The sequence below is a fragment of the Mesoplodon bidens genome (assembly GCF_964165515.1).
Source record: "Mesoplodon bidens genome assembly, chromosome: 8".
Lineage (NCBI taxonomy): Eukaryota > Metazoa > Chordata > Mammalia > Artiodactyla > Ziphiidae > Mesoplodon > Mesoplodon bidens.
This window is the reverse complement of record NC_138165.1, coordinates 98,513,407-98,540,849: the sequence shown is the minus strand read 5'-3', so window position 1 is coordinate 98,540,849 and position 27,443 is coordinate 98,513,407. Positions and strand designations below refer to the sequence as shown.

The window sequence follows — 27,443 nt, the reverse complement described above, 5'->3', positions numbered from 1 at the left end:
ATGCCGCGGAGCGGCTGGGCCCGCGACCCATGGCCGCGGAGCCTGTGTGTCCGGAGCCTGTGCTCCGCAACGGGAGAGGCCACAGCAGTGAGAGGCCCGCGTACAGCAAAAAAAAAAAAAAAAAAAAATGGACAACCTGACAGAAATGGACAAATTCTTAGAAAAGCACAACCTTCCTAGACTGAACCAGGAAGAAATAGAACATGAAAAGACAAATCACAAGCACTGAAACTGAGACTGTGATTAAAAATCTTCCAACAAACAAAAACCCAGGACCAGATGACTTCCAGGTGAATTCAATCAAGCATTCAGAGAAGAGCTAACATCTATCCTTCTCAAACTCTTCCAAAATATAGCAGAGGGAGGAACACCTCCAAACTCATTCTACGAGGCTACCATCACCCTGATACCAAAAACAGACAAATGTCACAAAAAAAGAAAACTACAGACCAATATCACTGATGAACATAGATGCAAAAATCCTCAACAAAATACTAGCACATAGAATCCAACAGCACATTAAAAGGATCATACACCATGATCAAGAGGGGTTTATCCCAGGAATGCAAGCATTCTTCAATATATGCAAATCAATCAGTGTGATAAACCATATTAACAAACTGAAGGAGAAAACCCATATGATCATCTCAGTAGATGCAGAAAAAGCTTTCAATAAAAGTCAACACCCATTTATGATAAAAACTCTCCAGAAAGTAGGCAAAGAGGGAACTTACCTCAACATAATAAAGGCCATATATGACAAACCCACAGCCAACATTGTTCTCAATGGTGAAAAACTGAAACCATTTCCACTAAGATCAGGAACAAGACAAGGTTGCCCACTCTCACCACTATTATTCACCATAGTTTTGGAAGTTTTAGCCAAAGCAATCAGAGAAGTAAAAGAAATAAGAGGAATCCAAATCAGAAAAGAAGAAGTAAAGCTGTCACTGTTTGCAGATGACATGATACTACACATAGAGAACCCCAAAGATGCTACCAGAAAACTACTAGAGCTAATTAATGAATTTGGTAAAGTAGCAGGGTACAAAATTAATGCACAGAAATCTCTTGCATTCCTATACACTAATGATGAAAAATCTGAAACAGAAATTAAGGGAACACTCCCATTTACAACTGCAACAAAAAGAATAAAATACCTAGGAATAAACCTACCTAAGGAGACAAAAGACCTATATGCAGAACACTATAAGACACTGATGAAAGAAATTAAGGATGATACAAACAGGTGGAGAGATATACCATGTTCTTGGATTGGAAGAATCAACATTGTCAAAATGACTATACTACCCAAAGCAATCTACAGGTTCAATGCAATCCCTATCATACTACCACTGGCATTTTTCACAGAACTACAACAAAAAATTTCACAATTTGTATGGAAACACAAAAGACCCCAAATAGCCAAAGCAATCTTGAGAAAGAAAAACGGAGCTGGAAGAATCAGGCTCCCTGACTTCAGACTATACTACAAAGCTACAGTAATCAAGACAGTATGGTACTGGCACAAAAACAGAAATATAGATCAGTGGAACAGGACAGAAAGCCCAGAGATAAACCCATGCACATATGGTCACCTTATCTTTGATAAAGGAGGCAAGAATATACAGTGGAGAAAAGACAGCCTCTTCAATAAGTAGTGCTGGGAAAACTGGACAGCTACATGTAAAAGAATAAAATTAGAACACTCCCTAACTCCATACACAAAAATGAACTCAAAATGGATTAAAGACCTAAATGTAAGGCCAGACACTATAAAAGTCTTAGAGGAAAACATAGGCAGAGCCCTCTATGACATAAATCACAGCAAGATCCTTTTTGATCTACCTCCTAGAGAAATGGAAAGAAAAACAAAAATAAACAAATGGGACCTAATGAAACTTAAAAGCTTTTGCACAGCCAAGGAAACCAGCAACAAGATGAAAAGACAACCCTCAGAATGGGAGAAAATATTTGCAAATGAAGCAGCTGACAAAGGATTAATCTCCAAAATTTACAAGCAGCTCATGCAGCTCAATATCAAAACAACAAACAACCCAATCCAAAAATGGGCAGAAGATCTCAACAGACATTTCTCTAAAGAAGATATACAGATTGCCGACAAACAAATGAAAGAATGCTCAACATCACTAATCAGTAGAGAAATGCAAATCAAATCTACAGTGAGGTATCACCTCACACCAGTCAGAATGGCCATCATCAAAATGTCTACAAACAATACTGGAGAGGGTGTGGAGAAAAGGGAACCCTCTTGCACTGTTGGTGGGAATGTAAATTGGTACAGCCACTATGGAGAACAGTATGGAAGTTCCTTAAAAAACTAAAAATAGAACTACCATATGACCCAGCAATCCCACTACTGGGCACGTACCCTGAGAAAACCATAATTCAAAAAGAGTCATGCACCACAATGTTCACTGCAGCTCTATTTACAATAGCCAGGACATGGAAGCAACCTAAGTGTCCATCGACAGATGAATGGATAAGGAAGATGTGGCACATATATACAATGGAATATTACTCAGCCATGAAAAGAAATGAAATTGAGTTATTTGTAGTGAGGTGGATGGGCCTAGAGACTAGAGTGGCATGGACATATATACTCTACCAAACGTAAAACAGAGAGCTAGTGCGAAGCAGCCACATAGCACAGGGAGATCAGCTAGGTGCTTCGTGTACAACTAGAGGGGTGGGATAGGGAGGGTGGGATAGGGAGGGTGGGAGGGAGATGCAAGAGGGAGAAGATATAGTGATATTGTTTATGTACAGCTGATTCACTTTCTTATACAGCAGAAACTAACACACCATTGTAAAGCAGTTATACTCCAATAAAGATGTCAAAAAACAACAACAACAAATCCACTGCCGTTTTACTGGCCTTCAACCTACAATTTCTGTTAAAATGTCCAGTTAGAAATTTTAAATAAAACATATTTCAAAGGACCATCATGTGTTGACATGGGGCTACCAGTCTAATTAGTGCTAAACTTTGCCAAATAAAGAGGATACTGAGGTTCAAACTTTTGCAGAGACGCTTAATGAAATTCAAATTGAGGAAAGGAAGGTTAAATATCAGTAGTATTGCTGAATAACATGGCTCAATTTTCCAATGGGCTTATATGGAATTAAAATTAGTATAAAAGCTACTTTCTCATAACTTTCATAATTCTACAATCACAAAATGGAGAGAAAATAATTTTCTTTGACAGTTTACCCACACTTGCTTTTAACTTAATACATTTCACACCTAATAACAGAAACTTTGTAGTTAAATAAAATTAAACATTTTACCAGTTAACAATGGTAGGAGGTACTAGTGCCTTTCAAATATATGCCTTTGTTTCAATACCTGTCAAAACAAACACATGAAGGCAAGCATTACTACTCCTCATGTGGTTAATCATAGAGCCAAATATCAACCTTTTCCTGGAGATATCTCTATCTCCAAACGTCACAGGAAAATTTCTGTTGAGTTTTTCTGGAAACATCATCTATTATACTAGCAAATGACATTTTATCATGTAAACTTTTACCAAAAAAGCATGTTATATATACCACTACACACCTATTAGCATAACCAAAATCCAAAATACTAACATCACTAAATGCTACAACAATGCAGAGCAACAGGAACTCTCATTCACTGCTGGTGGGAATGCAGAATGGTACAGCCACTTTGGATGATAGTTTGGCAGTTTCTTACAAAACTAAACATACTCTTTACCGTATGATCTGGCAGTTGATCTCCTTGGTATTTACTCAAATGAGTTGAAAATGTTATGTCTAGACAAAAAAGCTGCACACAACTGTTTATAGCAGCTTTATTTGTAAATGCCAAAATTTGGAAGTAACCAAGATGTCCTTCAGCAAGCGAATGTGTAACTGCTACATCCAGGCAATGGAATGTTATTCAGCACTAAAAAGAAATGAGCCATTAAGCCATGAAAAGATGGAGGAAACTCAAATGCAGATTACTAAGTGAAAGAAGTCAATCTGAAAGGTTACATACTATATGATTCCAACTATATGACATTCTGGATAAGGCAAAGCTACGGAGACAGGATTGGGACTACTGAGACAGCAAAATGTTGCCTAGGGTTAAGGAGAAAGAAGGGATGAACAGGCAGAGCAGAGAGGATTTTCAGAGCAGTGAAACTACTCTGTACGATACTATAATGGTAGATATACGACATTACATATTTGTCAAAATCCGTGGAACGTACAACACCAAGAGCGACCTCTAATGTAAACTGCGGACTGTGCGTGATAACAATGCATCAATGTAGGTTCATCGATTGTAATAAATGTACCACTCTGGTACAGGATGCTGAAACTGGGGGAGGCTGTGCATATGGGAGGACAGGGGATACATGGGAAATCTCACTACCTTCTTCTCAATTTTGTTGTGAACTTGAAACTACCCTTTAAAAATAAAGTCTATCTTTTTAAAAAAGGTATATCCAAAACTTTTATAAAGTATGTTGAGTTTTTTCACTCACTGTTATGATGGTCAAGGAGAATTAGTAAGTTTTACAATAGTATTTCATTGTATATACCATACTTTTGTATATCACCTCAATGATTTTCTCAATCACTTTCAAAGCAGATAGGTTAGGAATCATTACAGTTACTTAAAAAAATATATTAACATCAGCCCAAACTCACAGAACTAGTAGTAAGTAATGGTTAAGTATTTTGAGTCAAAATTCAGCACACCAGTGCCTCACTATTAATTTCCTCATTCGCTACAAGGCAGCCAGATGTACTTTAAAAGGGACAGTCCTTAAAACCAGATATATGTGGGTCCAAAATCCCTGCTCTGTTTTTTAATAGCTATGATTCTAGACACATTCATTCGTTTCTTCATTCATCTATCCATCTGTCCATGGGGAGTGAGGGGGGCATCTTATCAATTTATTTATTCCTTGTGCCAGTTTACTCACTATGTAAATGAGGACAGCAACAACAGATATGAACAATACATATCCGTATTTGTAGAATTTCTATAAATAGAAGGCAACACAATAGAAAAAATGGGCTATGTACATTCAGAGAAAAAATCCAAACGTCTATTAACTTTGAAAAAAATGGTCAACATCACAAGGAAATGCAAGTTAAAACAATATAATTTTCCCCTATCAGATTTCTTTTAATGAATAAAATCACAAGTATTGGCAAGGATATAGGAAACAAGATCGCTCTTGGCATTATTGGGGGAAGTGCAGCCACTTTGGAGAGCAATTTGGCAGCAAAAGCTAAAAATGTAAATTCCTATGACTTAGTGAATCCCTTCTGAGTAATTTGCCCTGGAGAAGGTTTGACATAGGTGCATGTTTACTTTACCTTGTTTTGTTTTCTAATATGACAAGCCCTAGTATTCAATTGACCCTCAATAATTGTTGAATCTCCTCAACAAAGATTTAATGATCCATTCATTTTTGGCCAAGGAGGCAAGAAGAGAAGAAACTGCAGGCAGTAATAGTATCTGGAAAAGCAGAGGTATTCAAGAAAAGGGCAATTTAAGAAAACTCTAAGTATTTGTTGTAGGCTGATTAATGACCTCAAAGGTATCAGGTCCTAATCCCTGGAACCTGTAAATGTTACCTTATTCGGAAAATGGGTCTTTGCAGGCGTTATTAAACTAAGGCTTTTGAGATGGGGAGACAATCGTCGATTATCCAGTGGGCCCTAAATGCCATCACAAGTGTCCCTGTAAGAGAGAAGCACTAGATTTGACATACACAGTGAAGATGAAGCAAAGAGATTTGAAGACACTGGCCTAGAAGCCTCGAGTGGAGCAACGGACTGCAGCAGTTCCAGAAGCTGAAGAGGCTAGAAGAGCTAGAAGAGGCGGGAACAGCTTCTTCTCTAGAAGGAGGGAGCTCAGCCCTGGCAACACCTTGATTTCAGCCCAGTAATGCTGATTCAAACTTTTGGCTTCTATTAACTATGGGAATAAATTCCTGTTGTTTTAAGCCACCAAATCTGTGGCATGACAGCAGCTCTAGAAAACACTGTACCTCACTGCCACTGCCCTGTGTGCCACGCTAAGTGGCTTAGACATTATCCAGATCTCTGAAGAGCCATTCAGATTTTTATGCAAGTGAATGGGATAATCAGATCTGTTTTATAATGTTAAATCTAGTGCCAATGTTGAGAATTTATTGATGGAAAAAAACTAGAAACAGGAAGATATATCAGAACGAAAAATCCAGACAGAAGATAAAGCTCTAGATCACCAGATATTTGAGGGAAAAAAATCACAGTGAGAGATGAAAACAAAAAGTGTGTGTGAGGGGGGTATGAAATGGAGATAGACAATGTAGGAAACACTTTAAATATGCATATGTAATTAATATTCTCAAAGGGATAAGAGAGACCATCTTGTTGATGAAACAAGAATAGGATGCTATACAGAAGGACTGAAAATAAGAAAAAGTTCTTGGAAGTTAATAACACCTGAAATTAAAAAGTCAATAGATGTATTAGAAAATGAGGTTGGGAATATTTTCCCAGAAAGGAAAGCAAAAGCAATGAAGTAGAGAACAGGAGGTTAAAAAAGTTTTGTTTTTCTAATTGGGTGTCAAATTAATCCCAAAGACCAAGTTCCACTAAAAGGAGTTTTAGAAAGAAAGAACAAAGAGAATGAAGAGGTAGAAATTACTGAAGCATTCTGCAATAAGATATCCCAGAGCTGATGAACGCTACTCTTCAAATTGAAAGGGCCTGCTGGGTACTGAGCGGATGAATGGGGGAAAAAAAATTAACTGAATTCTCGACACAGCCTTGTGAATTCTCAGAGCACCAGGTAAAAGCATAGCCTAAAAGCTTCCAAAAAACAAAAACCAGGTCACTTACAAATAAGGTGGTTCTATAATTAATCAACAAAGAAGGACATTTTTGAGAATAAAAGCATGTACTATTATAAGATAAATTTGAAGGTATTCCAGACAAACCAGGATGTATAGCCACCCTTCCTATAAAGGAATAAGAATCATACTGGCAGCAGATGTCTCCGCAGTACTGGACGCTAGAAGGCTATGAACAATGCCTTCAGACTTCTGAGGGAAATTTTAATCCAGAACTCTATTCCCATCTACATTCCTGTTCAACTGCAGGTAGAATAAAGACATTTTCAGACATGCACGGACTCAGAAAATTTAATTCCACAAACACACTCTGCCAAGAAATTACTTTAAAAAGTCTTCCACCGTGTGCGTACACTCTTCTGATAAAAGTTAGAGATAATTTTTAAGCCAGCGTTGGTCTAAGTTTTGTAATCTATTTCATAAGAGCTATATCCCACAGCTTAAGTAAGGGGTCAGTCCCACAAAACTGTTCCCCACTCGGTAGTTACAAGTCTCCGGCCGGCTGTAAACAGGGATTCCCACAAACCCCTCCTCAGGTTCAATAATTTACTAGGATGGCTCAAAGAACTCAGGAACACTCTTTACTTATGTTTTCCAGTTCATTATAAAGCATACAACTCGGAAAGAGACAAACGGAAGAGATGCACAGGGCAAGGGATGGGGAGGAAGGTATGCAGCAGAGCTTCCAAACCCTCTCCAGGTGTGCCGCCTCCCCAGCACCTGGACAGAAATGCTCACCATCTCGGAAGCTTCCTGAATATCCCCTCATTCAAGAGTTTTTATAAAGCTCAGTCTCCAGCCCCCTCACTCCTTGCAGGAGGTCGGTGAGTAGGGCTGGAAGTTCAAACCTCTAATCACTTGGTCTTTCTGGTGACCAGCTCCATCCTGAGATGCTCTAGGGACCCCATCCTAAGTCACTTCATTAGTGTAAACTAGGGTGTGATCCAAAGGAGCTTTTATGAATAAAAGGCACTCCTAACCATCAGGAAATTCCAAGGGTCTCAGGAGCTCCGTGCCAAGAGTGGGGACAAAAACCTTATATATCTCTCGTATTGTATCACAGAACTCTATTATTATTATTTATATTAACAGTTTAAGTGGGACAGAAAGGTGTAACCATGTCAGTATATGTTTTTTTAAGTATTTAAGAAAAATAACTATTATTAACTTTTGCCAAAACAGCTCACTGATTTCTCCCTCCCCCAACCCCTACCTCTGGCCAGCTACCAATCTGTTCTCTGTATCTAGGACCTTAGCTTTTGTTTGTTTGTTTGTTTAGAGATTCCACATAAAAGAGAGATCACATGGTGTCTATCTTTCTCTGAGTTATTTCACTTGGTATAATGCCCTCAAGGTCCATCCATTTTGTCAAAAATGGCAGGATTTCATTCTTTTTAATGCCTAATATTCCACTGTGTATATATGTCTTCTTTATCCATTCATCCACTGATGGACACCTTAAGTTGTTTCCATATCTTGGCTATTATAAACAGTGCTGCAATGAACATGGGGATGCACATATCTTTTTGAATTAGTGTCTTCATTTTCTTCAGATATATATCCAGGAGTGGGGCTTCCCTGGTGGCGCAGTGGTTGAGAGTCTGCCTGCCGATGCAGGGGACATGGGTTCGTGCCCTGGTCTGGGAAGATCCCACATGCCGCGGAGCGGCTGGGCCCGTGAGCCAGGCCCGCTGAGCCTGCACGTCCGGAGCCTGTGCTCCGCAACGGGAAAGGCCACAGTGGTGAGAGGCCCGCGCACCGCAAAAAAAAAAAAAAAAAAAAAAAAAAAATATCCAGGAGTGGAACTGCTGAATTATATGTTAGTTCTATTCTCAATGTTTTGAGGAACTTCCATACTGTTTTCCATACTGGATGCACTGATTTACATCCCCATCAATAGTGCACAAGGGTTCCCTTTTGTCCAAATCCTTGTCAACACTGTTATTTCTTGTCTATTTGATAACTGTCATTCTAGCAGGTATGAAGAGATCTCTCATTGTGGTTTTGATTTGCAATTCCCTGATGAATGATGATGTAGAGCATTTTTTTACTCATCTGTTGGCCATCTGTATGTCTTTGGAAAAATATCTACTTGGATCTTCTGTCCATTTTTCAATTGGTTTTTGTGGTTGTGTTGTTTTTTGTTTTGTTTTGTTTTTGCTGTTCAGTTGTATCAGTTCTTTATATATTCTGAATATTAGCCCCTTATCAGATAGATGATTTGCAAATATTTTCTCCCATTAAGTAGGCTGCCTTTTTTGTTGATGTTTCCCCTGCTGTGCAAAAGTTTTTTAGTTTAATGTAGTCCCACCTGTTTATTTTTGCCTTTCTTGCTTTTGCTTTTGGTGGCAGATTCAAAAAATTATCACCAAGACCTGTCAAGGAGTTTACCACCTCTGTTTTCTTCTAGGAGCTTTATGGCTTCAGGTCTTGCACTCAACTCTTTTTTTTTTTTTTTTTTTTTTTTTAGTTTCTGCTTTATAACAAGGTGAATCAGTCATACATATACATCTGTTCCCACATCCCTTCCCTCTTGCGTCTCCCTCCCTCCCACCCTCCCTATCCCACCCCTCCAGGCGGTCACAAAGCACCGAGCTGATCTCCCTGTGCTATGCGGCTGCTTCCCACTATCTACCTTACGTTTGGTACTGTATGTATGTCCATGCCTCTCTTTCGCTTTGTCACAGCTTACCCTTCCCCCTCCCCATATCCTCAAGTCCATTCTCAAGTAGGTCTGTGTCTTTATTCCTGTTTTACCCCTAGGTTCTTCATGACATTTTTTTTTCTTAAATTCCATATATATGTGTTGGCATACGGTATTTGTCTTTCTCTTTCTGACTTACTTCACTCTGTATGACAGACTCTAGGTCTATCCACCTCATTACAAATAGCTCAGTTTCGTTTCTTTTTATGGCTGAGTAATATTCCATTGTATATATGTGCCACATCTTCTTTATCCATTCATCTGATGATGGACACTTAGGTTGTTTCCATCTCCGGGCTATTGTGAATAGAGCTGCAATGAACATTTTGGTACATGGCTCTTTTTGAATTATGGTTTTCTCAGGGTATATGCCTAGTAGTGGGATTGCTGGGTCATATGGTAGCTCTATTTGTAGTTTTTTAAGGAACCTACATACTGTTCTCCATAGTGGCTGTACCAATTCACATTCCCACCAGCAGTGCAAGAGTGTTCCCTTTTCTCCACACCCTCTCCAGCATTTATTGTTTCTAGATTTCTTGATGATGGCCATTCTGACTGGTGTGAGATGATATCTCATTGTAGTTTTGATTTGCATTTCTCTAATGATTAATGATGTTGAGCATTCTTTCATGTGTTTGTTAGCAGTCTGTGTATCTTCTTTGGAGAAATGCCTATTTAAGTCTTCTGCCCATTTTTGGATTGGGTTGTTTGTTTTTTTGCTATTGAGCTGCATGAGCTGCTTATACATTTTGGAGATTAATCCTTTGTCAGCTGCTTCATTTGCAAATATTTTCTCCCATTCTGAGGGTTGTCTTTTGGTCTTGTTGCTGGTTTCCTTGGCTGTGCAAAAGCTTTGAAGTTTCATTAGGTCCCATTTGTTTATCTTTGTTTTTATTTCCATTACTCTAGGAGGTGGGTCCAAAAGGATCTTGCTGTGATTTATGTCATAGTACACTCAACTCTTTAATCCATTTTGAGTTAATTTTTGTTTACAGTATAAGATAGTGGGTCCAGTTTTTGTTTGTTTGTTTTTTTGCGGTACGTGGGCCTCTCACTGTCGTGGCCTCTCCCATTGCGGAGCACAGGCTCCGGACGCGCAAGCTCAGCGGCCATGGCTCACGCGCCCAGCCGCTCCGCGGCATGTGGGATCTTCCCGTACCGGGGCACAAACTCGTGTCCCCTGCATCGGCAGGCGGACTCTCAACCACTGCGCCACCAGGGAAGCCCGTGGGTCCAGTTTTATTCTTTTGCATGTGGCTGCCCAATTTCCCCATCACCGTCAATTATTAAAAGGAACTTCTTACTCAGAAACAAAAGAAAACTTCAGCTTAATAAAAGCATATCAGAAACCAATAGCAAACATCAGACTCAAATTTCCATTAAAGTCAGGAATTAAGACAAGGAGGCCAGTTGTGACTATAATTATTTAACACTGTTAAAAAGGCTCTAGCCCTGTAGTCATTAGACACATGGAGCTACTAAACACTTGAAGTGTGGCTTGTCCAAATTGAGATGTGCTCTAAATGTAAAATACACATGGACTTGCAAAGGCTTAGTATGAAGAAAATGTAAAACATCTCATTAATCATTTTTATATTGATTATATGTTGAATATACTGGATTAAATAAAATATATTAAAGTTACCTGTTTCTTCTTTATGATACCTACTGAAATTTAAACTACTACAGATATGGTTCACATTTGTGGCTCTAATTGCATTTCTTATGGACAGCACTGCAGTCTAGACAATGCAATGATGAAAAAAAGAAATGAGGAGTAGGAATACTGGAAAAGGAGAGACACAATAATCACTGTTTGCAGATAATTAATGTCTGACAAGAAAATCCAAAAGAATCATCTGAAAATTATCCAACCAGAGAGAAAGTTCACTAAGATATCTGGGTACTACGTAGACAACAAAAACCAATCATTTTCCTATACAGTAGTAATAACCAGTTAGAAAATAAAAAGGGAAAAGATTTTATATACGTGTGTGTGTGTGTGTGTGTGTGTGTGTGTGTATATACACATATATATATAGACTACTACTAACAGACACTAAAAGACTTGCATACATGGAAAGACAGACTAGGTTCTGGGTAGAAAGGATAACTATAACTCTACCAAAATTAACCTATAAACCAAATACAATCCCAATCAAAATCCTACTAGGACTTTGTCAATTTTGTATGATTAGTTGATATACTAGTTCCAAGGTTTATCTAGAAGGGAACATTTTAAGATTAGCTAGGAAAATTTGAGAACAAGAATACTTAGCCCATACCAGCCTATTAGATGCCAAAACTAACACTAACTGTTCTGGTACAGAATTGTAAAAACTAGAAATAGTCATGCGACATTTACATTTAATGATGGTGGCATTTCAGATCGATGAGTGAAGGACAGATTGTTCAATAAATTAAACAGTATCAAAGTAAAACCAGAATTGAGCCAATGGCTGAATGTGAGTCCTAGAAAGATGAGGAACACATCCCTGAAACAATCAGCCTAGCAATACCTCTCTTCCACAGCTCCCATGTCCCAAAAAGGATTTGTTCCTAAGTCTTTTTTCTCATTATAAAACCATCTCCAGTGCTACCACGGTAGCCTACACAGCCCACATTGCCTGGCCTACAACTCTGTTGGGAAGAGAAGCACTGGTTTCGTTTGCACTATGCCACCTCACGCCCATCTCTACCCCAGCTGACTATGGCAAACACAGGCATCCACAGGGATCCAGGAGCCTATGACCAGTGAGGCCTGTAACGAAAGTAATGATGTGTTGGTTCACTAATATTCTCTCTAGAACCCGGAACTGGGATTGAATTAAAAGAATTCAATAGAATTAAAAGAAGCTAAAAGGCCTGCCAAAGTAAACTCATTCTTTAAGATTCAGTTGAAGCCTCCATGTGAAGCCCTCCCTGGTCCCAAGGACAAGAGCTAACTCAGTCCCTCTGTGCCCCACTTCCACCCTCCACTCCTGCCTGACACAAAGCAGCATGAAGGGGCAGAGAATAAGGAATCACAAGGAGCTTGAGATCGTTGGAGCATAGGAAACTGAGGGAAGTTAGAAATGAAAATGGAATAGAGGAATATGTTGCAGAGACAGGTTTTAATAAGCAAGGCACTTGACCAAATTTGTTTTTTCAGAATGACTACTTGGGTCAACAAACAGAACAAACCACAAAAGATTCCCGGTATGTAGTTATTACAAGAGCCCAAGCAAAGGATGATGAGGTCCAGGGTTTAGGGCAGTAGATACAGAAGTAGGAGGACCAACTGGAGAGACTTTTCTGAGGTAAAACCAATACGATGTGGTGAGATGTGAAGATTAACCTTTGAAGATTAAAGTCAACACTTCTAGAATAGTGGATGACTTGCAATAGATATGAGGAATACAGGTAGAAGAACAGATACACATGAGTACATGAGTATAGGGTAGGATATTAAGTCTGTGGAAATGGCCAGAAAAGATATTCACAATATTGTCAGAAATCCAAGACTGGGGCTCCAGACAGAACTGAGGATGTAGATTTTAGAATCATCACTGACTCTAACCATATTAGAGTTGAAACCATGGAATCCCTCAAAAATAGTACACTCAGGGCTTCCCTGGTGGCGCAGTGGTTGAGAATCCGCCTGCCGTTGCAGGGGACACCGGCTCGAGCCCTGGTCTGGGAAGATCCCACATGCCGCGGAGCAACTAGGCCCGTGAGCCATAACTACTGAGCCTGTGCGTCTGGAGCTTGTGCTCCGCAACAAAAGAGGCCGCGACAGTGAGAGGCCCACGCACTGCGATGAAGACTGGCCCCCACTCGCCACAACTAGAGAAAGCCCTCGCACAGAAACGAAGACCCAACACAGCCAAAAATAAATAAATAAATAAATTTTTTAAAAAAAGTATACTCAGTTATACGATAAAAGGATTAAAGACAGTTCATTATAAAAGCCAGCTAGAAGGGTAAAGAAACCAAGAGCATGTCCTAGAAGCCAAAGGCAGACATAAGGGTCAATGAGGGCATGGTCGGGAGTCTCAAAGGCTACAAGTGGTTATGATATTAAAGTACAACAAGCAGCTGGCCTGGCCCGAGACAATCCATCACACTTTCTTTATCACATAATTTTTAAATTATACCTATACCTATGACTCAACCAGTGAGCTATTCAAATGCATATCAAAAGCAAGTCTACTCTTTCAGAATTCCTGAGCTCCCACTACTAAGTGTACACTGGTCATTTTGATGTCAGGTTTTGGACCTTCCAAAATTCTTCTGGTATTATGTTCAAATCTTTCAGCTCAATTTAATAAACATTTACTGAGTATCTCATATTCATTGTTGTGCTAGGTGACAGGGATGCAAAGATTGATTCTATCAACAAATATGAGTATCTTCTATATGCTGGGCACTGGATGTGCATCAGTGAATAACAAGTATCCCCGTCCTCAGAGATGCTTACTTTCTACGATAAACAGCTACTCTCTCTTAAAGGAGCCCAAAAGAAACACATTATGTTTTAGACTTATCTGAAAAGAAAAGATAGCAAATACATTTATTTCATAAAGCAATTTGAAATTAATAGCATGAAACACAAAACTGTAATTAATCACCTATAGTTAATAAGCCTGTCCTCTGGCATCATACAATATAAACAAACATTAACTTAGACATACATACAGCCAGCTCTCAGTTATCTGTGGGTAAACTACCCATGCATATCAAGAGCAATTCCCTAACACTGACTCACTTTTCTGGGTTATATCCCACCCAAATTTCTACCATGTAATCTTCTAACACAGAGATAATGTAAGAATATACAGTTTAAAACTTTCACAAAGTAACTCAAATCATTACCCATGCCAGATTTACTATGTCTACCATTTTTCAAATGAACTTGCAGAGACATGCTCCCTAAATCTGACACCCTTCGTTTCCCAGAGCCAGATAACCCAAGCTCTTCAACCCCATCCCCGATTCATCTGTATATAATGCTGCCCCCAAACTAATAGGCCTCCAAGCATGGGCCTAGCTTTTATCTACTAGCTCGTGGTCTCTAAACTTTAAGGATCACAACAAGCCCCTTTTGGTAAAACTGCTGGCATCCCAAACATGTGTACCTTTAACATTGTGCATATGTGTTATTGTTCTAGCATACATACTATAAGCACCACAAATCATGCGTAATATATGGACATTTTTTTTTAATTCTAACGTTTTCTTCCAGCACTGCAGAGATGACTTGCATGCACACCCCGGAGCACATGTACACTGAAAGACAGAGACCATCCTTATCTTAAAGAAACTGACGCTTGGAGGTAATCTGCTGTGGTTGCAAAACTAGAATGAGGTGGAGTCAGATTTGGGAATTCAAGTGCCCATGTGGTCATAAAGCTCAAGCCCTGCATCACTCCCCTCTACCACGCCAATCTCACTCCTTATACTTGGGGTCCCATGAGCTCCCCTCTCTGACCTCACACCTCACTCCCAACCAGCTACTACCTCTCACAACCCTCCCACCTCAAGATGTTGGAGAAAACAGGTATTCTTTTTATGCCTCAGAAAGTGATTTACAAATAAACATTTTGAATTTCTAAGAATACTATGCAGGAGAGTCTAAACGGGCATCAGGCCTAGTTTCAGAGTCAATGATGAATACAAATTCCTAGACTCTAACACACTAGCAATATGGAAAGTTTCAGTACAAAAGGAAAATGACTTACAGAAGTATTGTGAATATGTAACAAATAATAATTCCGTGTATTATGGTCCATGTGGTATAATTGCAATTAATGTCAAGTACAGTTCTAAGATTAATTCATTCTGGTTCATTCTGGTTTTCCATGGAACTAAAATAAACTCCTTACTTCATTTTAGAAAGAACTCGACTACCCCAAGCTTCCCCCAAACTGGAAGTAGTAAGTTCAGAGATCAAGTCAGTTTCCAAAGAGAAGAGAAAGATTTCTGATTGTTTTAATGTTACAGTAAAAAAGAGCCGCAGTCAGGGTCCAGAATGAGGACCACTTCAATCCTGATGAAAGTAAAATAAGTAAAAATAAGAAACTTCTCTGGTTGAAGTGGGAACTTTTCATAATTCTGACCAAAGTGTTAACAGTATTTTATAACCTAGAAACAGCAATGCAGAAAAATGAACTGTTTTATGCCTACAATACCAATTTAGAAAATAATATTCAAAAGGTTACATCTATGCAGCAGTCAGTGTAGTTAGTATCTAATAAAACCCGTACAAATACCCCAGTGAATTACAAGTAGTAAACACATAAATAAACACAGAGGGGGAAACACACAAAGCTAACTGATAAAGTTTCAAAGAAGCCTAAGAAAGAAACGCAGCAGGAATAGAAAAAGTCCTAAACCAAGAAAAAGGAAGAGGTGGAAAGGGAGGTAAAAGAAAAAGAGCACTGATGGAGAAGCAGCTCACAACAGTGTTGGGCAAGAAAGGTTTACAGACAAGGAAACGGAGCTCCACAAAGGCTAAATGGCACGGGCAGTGCCACACTGACAGTCAAGCAGCAGGGTTAGAAACAACTCGGGCCAGACCCTAAATGCTCCTCCTGTAAAAACTCAGAGCCCACATGGTCCTCTTCACTTGCTGGCTGCCCAGTGTCCCTTCTTATTCCTACTACCTTCCATTCATACAACAATTACAGCTGACCCTTGAACACGGGGTTTAGGGGCGCCAACCTTCCATACAGTCAAAAATCCGGATATAATTTTATAGTCAGTCCTCTATACCCACAGTTCCACATCCAGGGATTCAACCAACTTTGGATTGTGTAGTGCTGTAGTACACATTTGGGGGGGGGGGGGAATCCACAAGTAAGTGGACCCACACAGTTCAAACCCATGTTGTTCAGGGGCCAACTGTACTTCCTGAGTTGAAGGAATCAATAAATAAATGAGTCTTAGGCAAGATCTTTAATTGTCTTTGTCCTCCAAATCTCTGGTGTTTTTGCTTCTCCGCAGGGATGTGACTTATCCTCACAGGTTCTCTAGTCCCCCAGAACAGGTGATGCCTCAATTTTATTTGTCAATCTTGCTCTTCCCCAACTGCCCTGGACATCCCCATTTGAGTTCCTCTACCTCAAACTCAACTATTTTTTCAAATCCAATCTTGCTCAGCTGACCTTTCCCTTGGCTACCCTGGCCAATATGACCTCTCTGACCTCTGTACTGCTCACTCAACATTAACCACATCCTTTATGTATCTTCAGACAGCTTGAACACTCTCATCCTTAAGGAATTAGTACTCCTTAGACCCCCTTTAAGTGATGTATGCTTTTTACTTATACGATGGGTTTGGTCACATGCTGGACTCAGAATACCTTGTTACTTCTTACCAAAAAACTGCTTCTGAAGGACAGAAAAAATCAAAATGCAAAAAAAAACAAGAAACACAGAGGCACAGGGAAACTTTTGGAGGTGATCAATGTGTCTATTACCTTGATTGTGGTGATGGCTGCACAGGTGTATGCATGTCCAAACTCAAATTGTATACATTAAATATGTGCAGATTTTTATATATCAATGAAAGGACAGAGAAAGAAGGAAAGAGAAAAAAAGGAAGAATAGAGAAGAAAGAAAACAGGAAAAAAAGAGAAGACAGAGGGAGGCAGAGAAATAACTAACAACTAACATACGGGTCAACCGTGTACCCTAAACTACTATCTGTCACCTCCCTCAATCCTCGTGATAGCCCTGCAAAGTAAGAACATCTTTATGAGAAGGTTAAGGTTAAGGTTAAGAAGGCTGAGAAAGGTTAAGGGATCAGATCAAATTTACACAGCAAGTTTTACACACATATATGGGAATGATTCCTTCGCCACTCAACACAAAGTTGATGACCTAAGACAGTATATTTAGAGATGCTACCTGAACCATTATCAAGGTCATATTCAAAAGATGTTTAAAACTAATAAGGGGATTCTTAAGTTGCCCGACTGAGAAGTACACCCTGTCAACCTACTTTCAAGGTGCTTTATATACACTTCCAGAAAACTAAAGCACAAGGTAAATCCTAAACTATTGACGTTAAAATATATCAAAATCTACTTAATGTCCCTCAGTTTACAGTTTACTATTTGCAATATCTCTTCCCAATCTCCATTACCCAGAGGTTACAATACATTAGACATTTCCTTAAAGTGTATTTGTCTATGTAAGGATGATAACGCTGCTTCAAAAGGTAAGGCAGTAACAAAAAGTGAGTGGACGAACTTAGAAAATACTGTATAGTCTAAAAATAAATAAATTTAAAATAGTTAATATTTACTGAGTGCTGACTACGTGCCAGGAACTTATCTCATATAAATCCTGACAATATATAGCAGATTTTCTTATTATCTGTTTTTTATAGAAGAAATTGAGGCACAGAGAGGTTAAATAAGCTGCCCAAGATCACACAACTAATAAGCCAGAATTCAATTCCAAGAAAACCTAACTCCAAGTCCATGTCCCTACCCACCAAAATTACAATGGAAAAAGGCACATTTTAGAGGAAAATTCTTAAACAAGCACTCAAATACAGAATTGGCTAAATCAAAAGTAGATTTATAAAAATTTCCCAAAAGGAAGGACACATGTGAATTATCCCTACAGTCATTTATGGAATTTAAAATGAAACAATATTAGATATATATCTGCAAAGTTATCTACTAAGAACAAAAAAAGAAATAAAAATGAAAGTAACACAATTTTAAAGTAAATTAGCTAAACTGAGATATACCCACAGTGATGAAACTCAACTGATGAAACCACATAGATTAAGTGATATTGACTGAAAAAAAGGATGCTGCATAAGAATACATACAATGCCATCTATATCAAGTTTAAAAATACATAAAACAATACTATACACTGTTTAGGGATACATCCATATGTAGTAAAATTGCAGAGCAATGGATATGAATAATGAACACCAAATTCAGATCAGTGGTTAACTGGAGGATTTGGGGGAAGGAAGTAGGTTTCTTTAACTGGATTAAATATTATAAAATATTTCTCAGACATACAGAAAGCAGGTCTCCTTTCTTTTTTTTTTCCTTAAGAAAGAAAAGGAAAAAAAATGGAATTAGCAGATTACAGAACCCAAAATTGCTTTATATTCCTGATCCAAAAAATGCTAAAAGGGCAATGTTAATGATTCCTATGTAAGGATGTTAAAGGAGAATGTATCCTGATGTATTTACGTTCAAGTACAAGAAGAAAATTTTAGTTAAATTCTCTCAATTTCGTTTGTTACTCCTCACATTCTCCTCTGTAAAAACAGGGCTTTTATTTGGGGGGAGGGGAGGTAAGTTATGTGTAATAAAAATAGATAAACTGTCATCACAGCTCCCTTCCAGGTATAATCATGCCTTCAGAGGTATATATGAACTTCAAACCAAGCTGTCACCCCAGAGAGGAGGTGCAGCGCCTGGGCCTTGGACTCTGGAACCTAACTACCTGGGATGAGGTACAGCACACACTTGGGCAAGTCACTGAAGCTCCCTGTGCCTCAATTTCCTCATGTGTGAAATAAGAATGATAAAAAACCTATCTCATAAAATTGAGACGAAAATCAGAACAGCACCTGGCCAGAGGAAATACTGTAAAGGTATTGGCTATCATCTTTATTCCAAAGACCATTAGTACAGAAAAAGAAAACCCAGGCTTTGTATCAGAAAAATATTATCTAAGTGTGATTACTTTCCAAATTAAATGAGGGATAGAAAAGCTGACCATGACATGACAAACAAATGGGAAGCTTTTTATAGCAAGATAAGGTTTTTATTTTTCTAACAACATTCTTTAGTATTGTTATACCACCTCCAATGTGTACATATCTGTGTACACACACACCTGGCACAGATTCAAGGTGAAACATTCTATTCCGTCTCCCTTGTTCACTTGGCAAAAAGTCCAGTTTGTCGTAGAAAACTGGGCTACCACCTCCACCATAAAGTCTCCCGTTTTTCCTGCCCTGTTCTGTCTGAGCTATACCATACAGTAATGCACCTATTCTTATACCTTCTTCCCTTACACCATATAATGTTCATACTTTCCTTTCATGAATCCTGACTTCTTCGAGAACAGGGACGATCTCTTTTTTTTTTTAATTATTTAATTATTTATAAATTTTTTAATTTATTCTTCTTTGCTGCGTGCGAGCTTTCTCTAGTTGCAGCGAGTGGGGGCTACTCTTCATTGCGGTGCGCGGACTTCTCATTGCGGTGGCTCTCTTTGTTGTGGAGCACGGATCCTAGGCGCACGGGCTCAGATGTTGTGGCTCATGGGCTCTACAGCACAGGCTCAGTAGTTGTGGCACATGGGCTTAGTTCTCCGCGGCATGTGGGATCTTCCCGGACCAGGGCCCGAACCTGTGTCCCCTGCACTGGCAGGCGGATTCTTAACCACTGCGCCGCCAGAAGCCCAGGGACGATCTCTTAGTCATTTTCAAATTGCCAGTGTCTTGCAAGATACATACTAAAGAAATACATGAGTGAATAAATCATTGCCCCTATATATCCTCGTAATACCTTCACAAACAAATAAGGAACTATAGTTGGAGGCAATTTATCCAAAACATTGGTTACTCAGGTATCTTCAGTTCAAAATAAAAATTAGCAGATCCATTAAGCCCACTGAATCATCCAATAATTCTTTATTCCTCCAAATGGGAAACATGAGAAGTAAACATATTTCAGTAAAAACAGAAGTTAAAATTTTAAATAAAAAGAATTTAGGCATTTAAAATGTCAGGAAAACAGAAGCAGTGCAAAAACTATTATGAAACTAAAAATAGCACATAAGGAAGAAATCACAAGATTTAATGTTTATATTGTCCCCTTCTTCAGCAAAGAAATAAACTATATTCAAAAGCCAGATGGAAGTATATACCATATTAAGGTGGATAAAAATCAAGATTAAGTCACATGTTAAATCAATTTCACACAATGCTTTGTAGTGAAGTTTTCTAAAAAGACTATGTCATGAGTCAGCAAAAATTGGGCTGATCTTTAGGAATTCAACAGTTCTTGGCAATTTTCTGGAAATTGCTCAGGGCTCCATAATATGGTACTGACTCCTGTCAGGTGGTTACAGGCCCATCTTCTGTTACTGTAGAAGAGGTGTCCCTCCTCCCAGCTAAGGCACAGGGCTCACTTGCTTTGGATCCCATGCCCTCCCATCTTGTCACCAACTTTGCACAAACAAGTAGCACTTTTCTCATCTATATTCGACCTCCCCCTCTCAACAGACACCCTCCCATCAGCATTTAAATATGCTAAAAAATCAAAGCTCGTGGAAGCAGTTTCCGATTCTTGCTGTCTCCATTTTCCCCACCTTCTACTTACTTCTGCTCCTCATCCTACCTCTACCACCACATCAGTATCTCCTGCCAAGGTCACCCATGACCTCCAAGTTGCTAAATACAACAGATGGTACTCAGTGTTCCTCACAGGGGTGTTCCACAGTATTGACAGCTACCCCTTGGCAGCAGGGACACCTGCTTCTGGCAGTCCTCTCACCTCCCTGGCCACTACTACTGTTTCCTTTGCAAGCTCAGCTTCCTATACCCAGCTCCATCCCTGGCCTCTTCCTGTTCTCTTTCTAGTCTCTCCACTGGCAATCGCTACACTGATAGCATCAAAACGGTAAACGAGTTATCACTCAACATCTCCTTCTCCCAACCCATATACTACAATTAATCATCACGTCTGGCAATTTTGCCTCTAAATCTCCATTTTCTCAATATTTCTGCTAATGATATAAGGCTCTTAAGAGGATCAAATAAGCTAAAATGATAGTACTTTAAAAAGGGAAAAAACTTTAATCTGAGTATTAGTATTCATTAAATTGAAATCTCCTTGAAAGCAAGGACTTTACTAGTTCATCTTTTTATTTATTCCACATTGTACACCTAGCACAGTACTTTGCATGCAGACAGCATTCAGTAAATGTACTGCAATGAACTATTTGTATTGGCTTAATACATGTTCAACTGAAATAGTCACACATTTAATGGCTTATATTTCCCAAATCATGTCATCATTTGTCTCCTAAGAGGTGAGAATTTTAAGTTAAATCACTCTGTAAAGTGTAAACTACACAGGATACTTTTAATAATTATAATACTACTTATCTAAAGTTAGAAAAAACTGTCAACTTTTTTTGGCCTAGCTTTCCTGAAAACATCCAAATCCCATCCTCAGGTCCAAATCTCACATAAATTTCTTGCTTCCCAACTGTTCATCTGAAAGGGGAAAGTTTATAAGTATTACAGGAATATTTAAGCTTTACGTATCCTAAAGGCAGGGAGAATGACTTCCTGAAAAAATTCCCTCTCTCATTTTCATATCTTGCAATGTGAGCTGGAGTGAGTGACATTCTGGGTAGAAACAGACACTGAAATTAAAAGAATATTGTTGCTCAAAAGTTCTCAAACTCTTGCTTTATGTACATTTAATTACAGCCTCAGAACGCAAGATTGTCATCTAGTAATATCTCACCATTATCAATTCAAAAATCTCCCTAGAAGAAAATACAGTCTCTTCAAAAAATGGTATTGGGAAAGCTAGACAGCTAGAAAACAAACAAAATCTGAACATTCCCTCAAACCATATACAAAAACAAACTCCAAATGGTTTAAAGACCTGAATATAAAACATGACACCATAAAACTCCTAGAACATAAGCAAAACATTCTTTGATGTAAATCGTAGCAATATTTTCTTAAATCAGTCTCCCAAGGGAAATGAAATAAAAGCAAAAATAAACAAATGAGACCTAATCCAACTTAAAAGTTTTGCACAGCAAAAGAAACCATAAACAAAATGAAAAGACAACCTACGAGAGAAATATTTGCAAATGATGTGATTGACAAAGAGTTAATATTCAAACTATACAAACAGCTCATACAACTCAATATCAAAAAAAAACTCAAACCACCCAATCAAAAAGTGGGCAGAAGTCCTAAACAGACATTTCTCCAGAGAAGACATACAGATGGCTAACAGGCACATGAAAAGATCCTCAACATCACTATTAGAGAAATACAAATCCAAACAAACCACAATGAGGTATCACCTCACACCTGTCAGAATGGCTACCATCAAAAGTCTACATACAATAAATGCTGAAGGAGAAAAGGGAACCCTCCTACACTGTTGGTGGGAATGTAATTTGGTGTAGCCACTATGGGAAACAGTAGTCAGGTACTTTAAAAGACTAAAAATAGAATCACCATACGATCCGGCAATTCCACTCCAGAAAGCATGAAAAGTCTAATTCAAAATGAACATTTGGGTACATGTATATTAGCATCACTATTTACAATGGCCAAGATATGGAAGCAACACAAGTGCCCATCAACAGACGACTGGCTTAAGAAGATGTGATGTGTATATGCGTGTGTGTGTGTGTTTATAATATTACTCAGCCATAAAAAAGAATGAAATATTGCCATTTGCAGCAACATGGATGGACCTAGAGAATATTAAGCTTAGTGAAACAAGTCAGACAGAAAAAGACAAATACTATATGATACCACTTGTATGTGGAATCTAAAAAATAATACAAATGAATATATATACAAAACAGAAACAGACTCACAGACACAGAAAACAAACATGGTCACCAAAGGGGAGAGGGAGGAGGGGAGGGACAAATTAGTAGCACGGGATTAACAGATACAAACTACTATACATAAAACAGATAAGCAAAAAGGATGTACACAGGGAATTATATGCAATATCTTGTAATAACCTATAATGGAATATAATCTGTCAAAAAAAAGAAAGAGAAATAAGTAAAATTAAATAAAAGGAATTTGAGAGGTAAAGAGATGCCAGTGAAAATGTTCCCTTTCCAGATACTGAATTTTAAGTCTGATCAATTTTCTTTCTACCGTACTGATACTGGGCAATCTTAATTTAAACAAAACTGGAATCGCTGGAAAATGACATATAATATAGTTTATTTTACATATTCGTGTATTTATTTTCTTAGTGTTCCATACCACTCTTACAAATTATTAGAAGTAAACTCATAAAAGGTAAATTTTAAAATTAATATTTAATATTAGAGAAGACTAGAATAACATGAATGCAAAATGCCAGCTGGTATCATGGACTCAATCCTGGAACAGAAAAAAGAGCATTAGTGGAAAAACTGGTGATATCTGAATAAAGTCTACAGTTAAGAGGATAATATCAATATTAATTTCTTGTTTTGACAAATGAACCAAGGTTATGTGACACGTTAGTATAAGAGCAGGGGAGCTGGGTTATGGTATACAGGAATATTCCATATTTGCAACTTTTCTGTAAATCTCAAATCATCCCAAAATAAAAAGTTTAAATATATATATATAGGGCTTCCCTGGTGGCGCAGTGGTTGAGAGTCCGCCTGCCGATGCAGGGGACGCGGGTTCGTGCCCCGGTCTGGGAAGATCCCGCATGCCGCGGAGCGGCTGGGCCCGTGAGCCATGGCCACTGAGCCTGCGCGTCCGGAGCCTGTGCTCCGCAGTGGGAAAGGCCACAACAGTGAGAGGCCCGCGTACCGCCAAAAAATAAATAAATAAATAAATAAAAAATAAAAAATATATATAGTACCCAGTCTAGTCAACAAGCACTATTGGTCACCCACCATCTAAGGGGAAAAACAAAACCACCTCCCTAGACTAGATTTCCATCTAAATCACAATCCTCTATACAGTATTCGTTCACACACTACTTGTCCTTCGTTACACATTACACATATCATAATGTGTAATTATATATTATTTGTATGAGATTTGCTTCATGTTTGTTTCCTCCGTAAAGGCAAAGCTCCCATCAATTCTGTTCACTGCTGCATTCTCAGCACTTTACATGGTGCCTGATATAGAATAGGAACTAAAGGCTCTAAGTGAGCAATTAATCGAAAGAGGAATGGTTAACTTAAGCAGAACCAGACAGCAGAGGAGCACATAAGCAATGAGAAAAATGTTGGGGCTTTAAGATCTGACTTCCCAAACCAGACAGGGATTGATTCTTCCCATCCCTCCTTCCTTCCTTCTTTCCTTCAAGGACATGACTCAGAATATTTCAGCTTTAAATCAACCAGCGCAAACATCTTACAAACCCAGTAACTGAGACCCAAAGACACTAGGTGACCCATACATCCAGTGGATCTCTGCTCTACACCCAACACTGCCATCCTACAGAACCAACGCTTTCTATAGAAAAAGAGAGAAACCAGGAAAAGTCTGAAGGGAAACTACCAGAGTGACTAAAGAAGCCTTACTCATTCCTAAGGGTAAGAAGTGCAATGGGAAGACGCCAGAACACAAAAAAAGAATAAAGTCTGTGCAGCACACTCCCGTGTCACACCTCCTCCGCCCTGTAATAACCTACTAATACACTTCCAGGAGCACCTCAGCAGCACCCTTCAACTCTCGGAACTAATCTGGGGAAACAAAAAAGGTTATCATCAAACTACAGCTCTCCTGGACACTCAAACAAAAATCCACGGTGACAACTATTCAGCCAGCCACCAAGGAGTGGCAGTATAGTGCAGTGCTTAGATGTGAAAGCTCTGGATTTTCACACAGGCGGATCTGAATCCCAGCTTCTCCTCTTACTTGCTGCGATCTGGGGGCAAGTTAATATATCCAAACAGCAGTTTCTCCAGCTGTAAAATGGGAATAACCGCCAGCCTAGTGGGTTGTTCACAGTTTCAGAGGTACTATACAGAAAGCTCTTAGCACAACACCCGCAATGTTATAAAGGCTCAATAAGTGTCAGCTGTTTGGCATCTTATTCGGCTACAATCACTTTCACGAGGCCTAGTCTCTCTCTAACGTCCATATAATTTCAAAGACGTTGTTCTACCCTATTTTTGAAAGGCCATATACACAATAGCTTCGAGCACATTTTCTAAATCCAGCCTGGACAAACCAGTTCTATGTCTCTGGGCCTCGGGTTGCTCATCTGTGAAACGGGCCGGATCATCCCTACCCCACTGGGCTGGTGATAGCGAGCACTCTCTCGGTATTACACATTCCACTACTGCTGTGTAATTAAAATGCACCTAGGGAAAATAAACCTTCAACTCCCAACCCCAAAACAATAGTATTCATCCCCGCCCCATCACCACCGATCGTGGCCTGAACAAATACCAAGGTCGACCCATCTCACACCCCCAATTTCTCCTCACACCCCGCAGCAACCCCCCACCCACCCACCCACCCCCCCCCCCCAGTGTGGGTTTCCGAAACCGCAGGGCTCAGTTTCCTCCCAGCGACGGCGTCAGAGCCGGGCTAGTGATAGCTGTCAATCCCCCAGGCCACCCCGCCCCCAAAGCGCCGGGAAAGACCCTGCCGCATCCTTCCTCCCCGGGACAGCGCGGCCGCTCGGGCTGCGGTTCCCCCAGCTCACGTGGGCCCTTCGGCCCGGGCCCCACCTCACCAGCTTCCCAGACCCCACGGCCGCGCCTCCCACACACGCCGCGGGCCGGCCCCAGAGCCCGCACCGCCAGCGCGCACACCCTCGGCGCCGGGCTCGGCGGCCACGTCGAGGAGCCGGGGCCTCCAGGCCGGCCGCGTCCCTCCCCCAGGCCCGGGCCGCCCTCGGGCCCAACCCGGCCGCACGCGGAGGCCCCGCCGCCAACACGGCCCCGCCGCTCCCACCACGGGCGCCGCACTCACCGCGAGGCCGGAGCTCCGGTTCCTCCGGCCCATGCAGGCCTTGCTGCGCCCCCAGAGCATTCACGCCCCGGGCCGCCTCCTGGGGACCCTGACGCAGCCTCCGCGGTCGCACTGCGAGAGGGCAGCGGTTGGCTGCCCGGTCAGCTGCCGCGCCGCCTCGTCTCAGCCCCAGCACTCGCAACTAGCACACCGTAGCGCCCCAGCGCCGGCAGACCAGCGTCTGCTGAACCGAACCGCCCAAGACGCGCGCCCCCGGCCGGCGCTCGTTGCATATGCAGAGAGGCAGCCGCCCATTGGCCCGCGGGCGGTGGCGCGTGCGGGGCTGGGCCTATCGAATTCCGGCCGGGAGCGCGGCGCGGGCGGCCGGGGGCGGGGCGGGGTTACTATGGGTCATTCGCCCGAGCTGGGGCGGACGGGACACAGCCGCAGCCGGCGCGGGGCGGGGACAGGTCGGCGGGGAGGGACCGGACCACTGCGGCCGGGAGAGGGGAGGGGAGCCAGTCTGTGCGGCCGCGACATGGGCGGAGATGGGGCGGGGCCGGCCGGGTCTGCAGGAGGGCAGTTCCTGAGGAAAAAGGCCACCGCCTTGTCCCCCGAAAAATGAACTAGAAAACGCAGATATTGCTGTAATGCATAAATCTTAATATAGGTCAGGAAAAAAAATGCGCGTTATTATTTTCATTCTTAATTGGATTACTTGTTTCGTTCTTGCACAAATTTGTCAAATTTTATAAAATAAAATGATTTTTGGAAATGTCTGAAGCGAGAGGGTCTCAAAAATTCAAAGCATGTTTCTTTATTGTCTCTTGTTTTGGCCTTACCGAACCCAGCAAATAACCCATCTCCCCTCAGTGCACTCACTAATTATACCAGATTGATATTTGTTTTCAAATGATAAAGCTGACCCCAAATTATTGTCTTTGGACGTTCTTTTTATGAAGCTAAAACTTTCTGTATTTTAAAGTTTGCCATTATATTTCACTTTAGACACTACAAAAAGGAAAAAAACATAGAGTGCAGGTAGACTGCATTACTGCAAGCAAACAAACCAAAACACAAATGACTAAAACAAGTACAATACACTGTAAGAAAGATGGCTTTCATTACCCAAGCAGCAGTGGGGTTGAGCTTTTCTTTTTTCTTTAATCCAACATATTATTTAGTT

At 40.3% G+C, this 27,443-nt stretch overlaps 1 protein-coding gene across 1 annotated transcript in view; it reads right to left on the bottom strand.

Annotated features, from left to right (window-relative positions):
• The window catches only part of ACSL3 (acyl-CoA synthetase long chain family member 3), an 85,796-nt gene extending 59,277 nt beyond the window's left edge, over nucleotides 1-26,519 (bottom strand). The window contains exon 1 of the mRNA XM_081241622.1: nucleotides 26,279-26,519. The gene's annotated coding sequence lies outside the window, so the exon portion shown is untranslated. The remainder of the gene's footprint in view (nucleotides 1-26,278) is intronic.
• Between the last annotated feature and the right edge of the window lie 924 nt (nucleotides 26,520-27,443).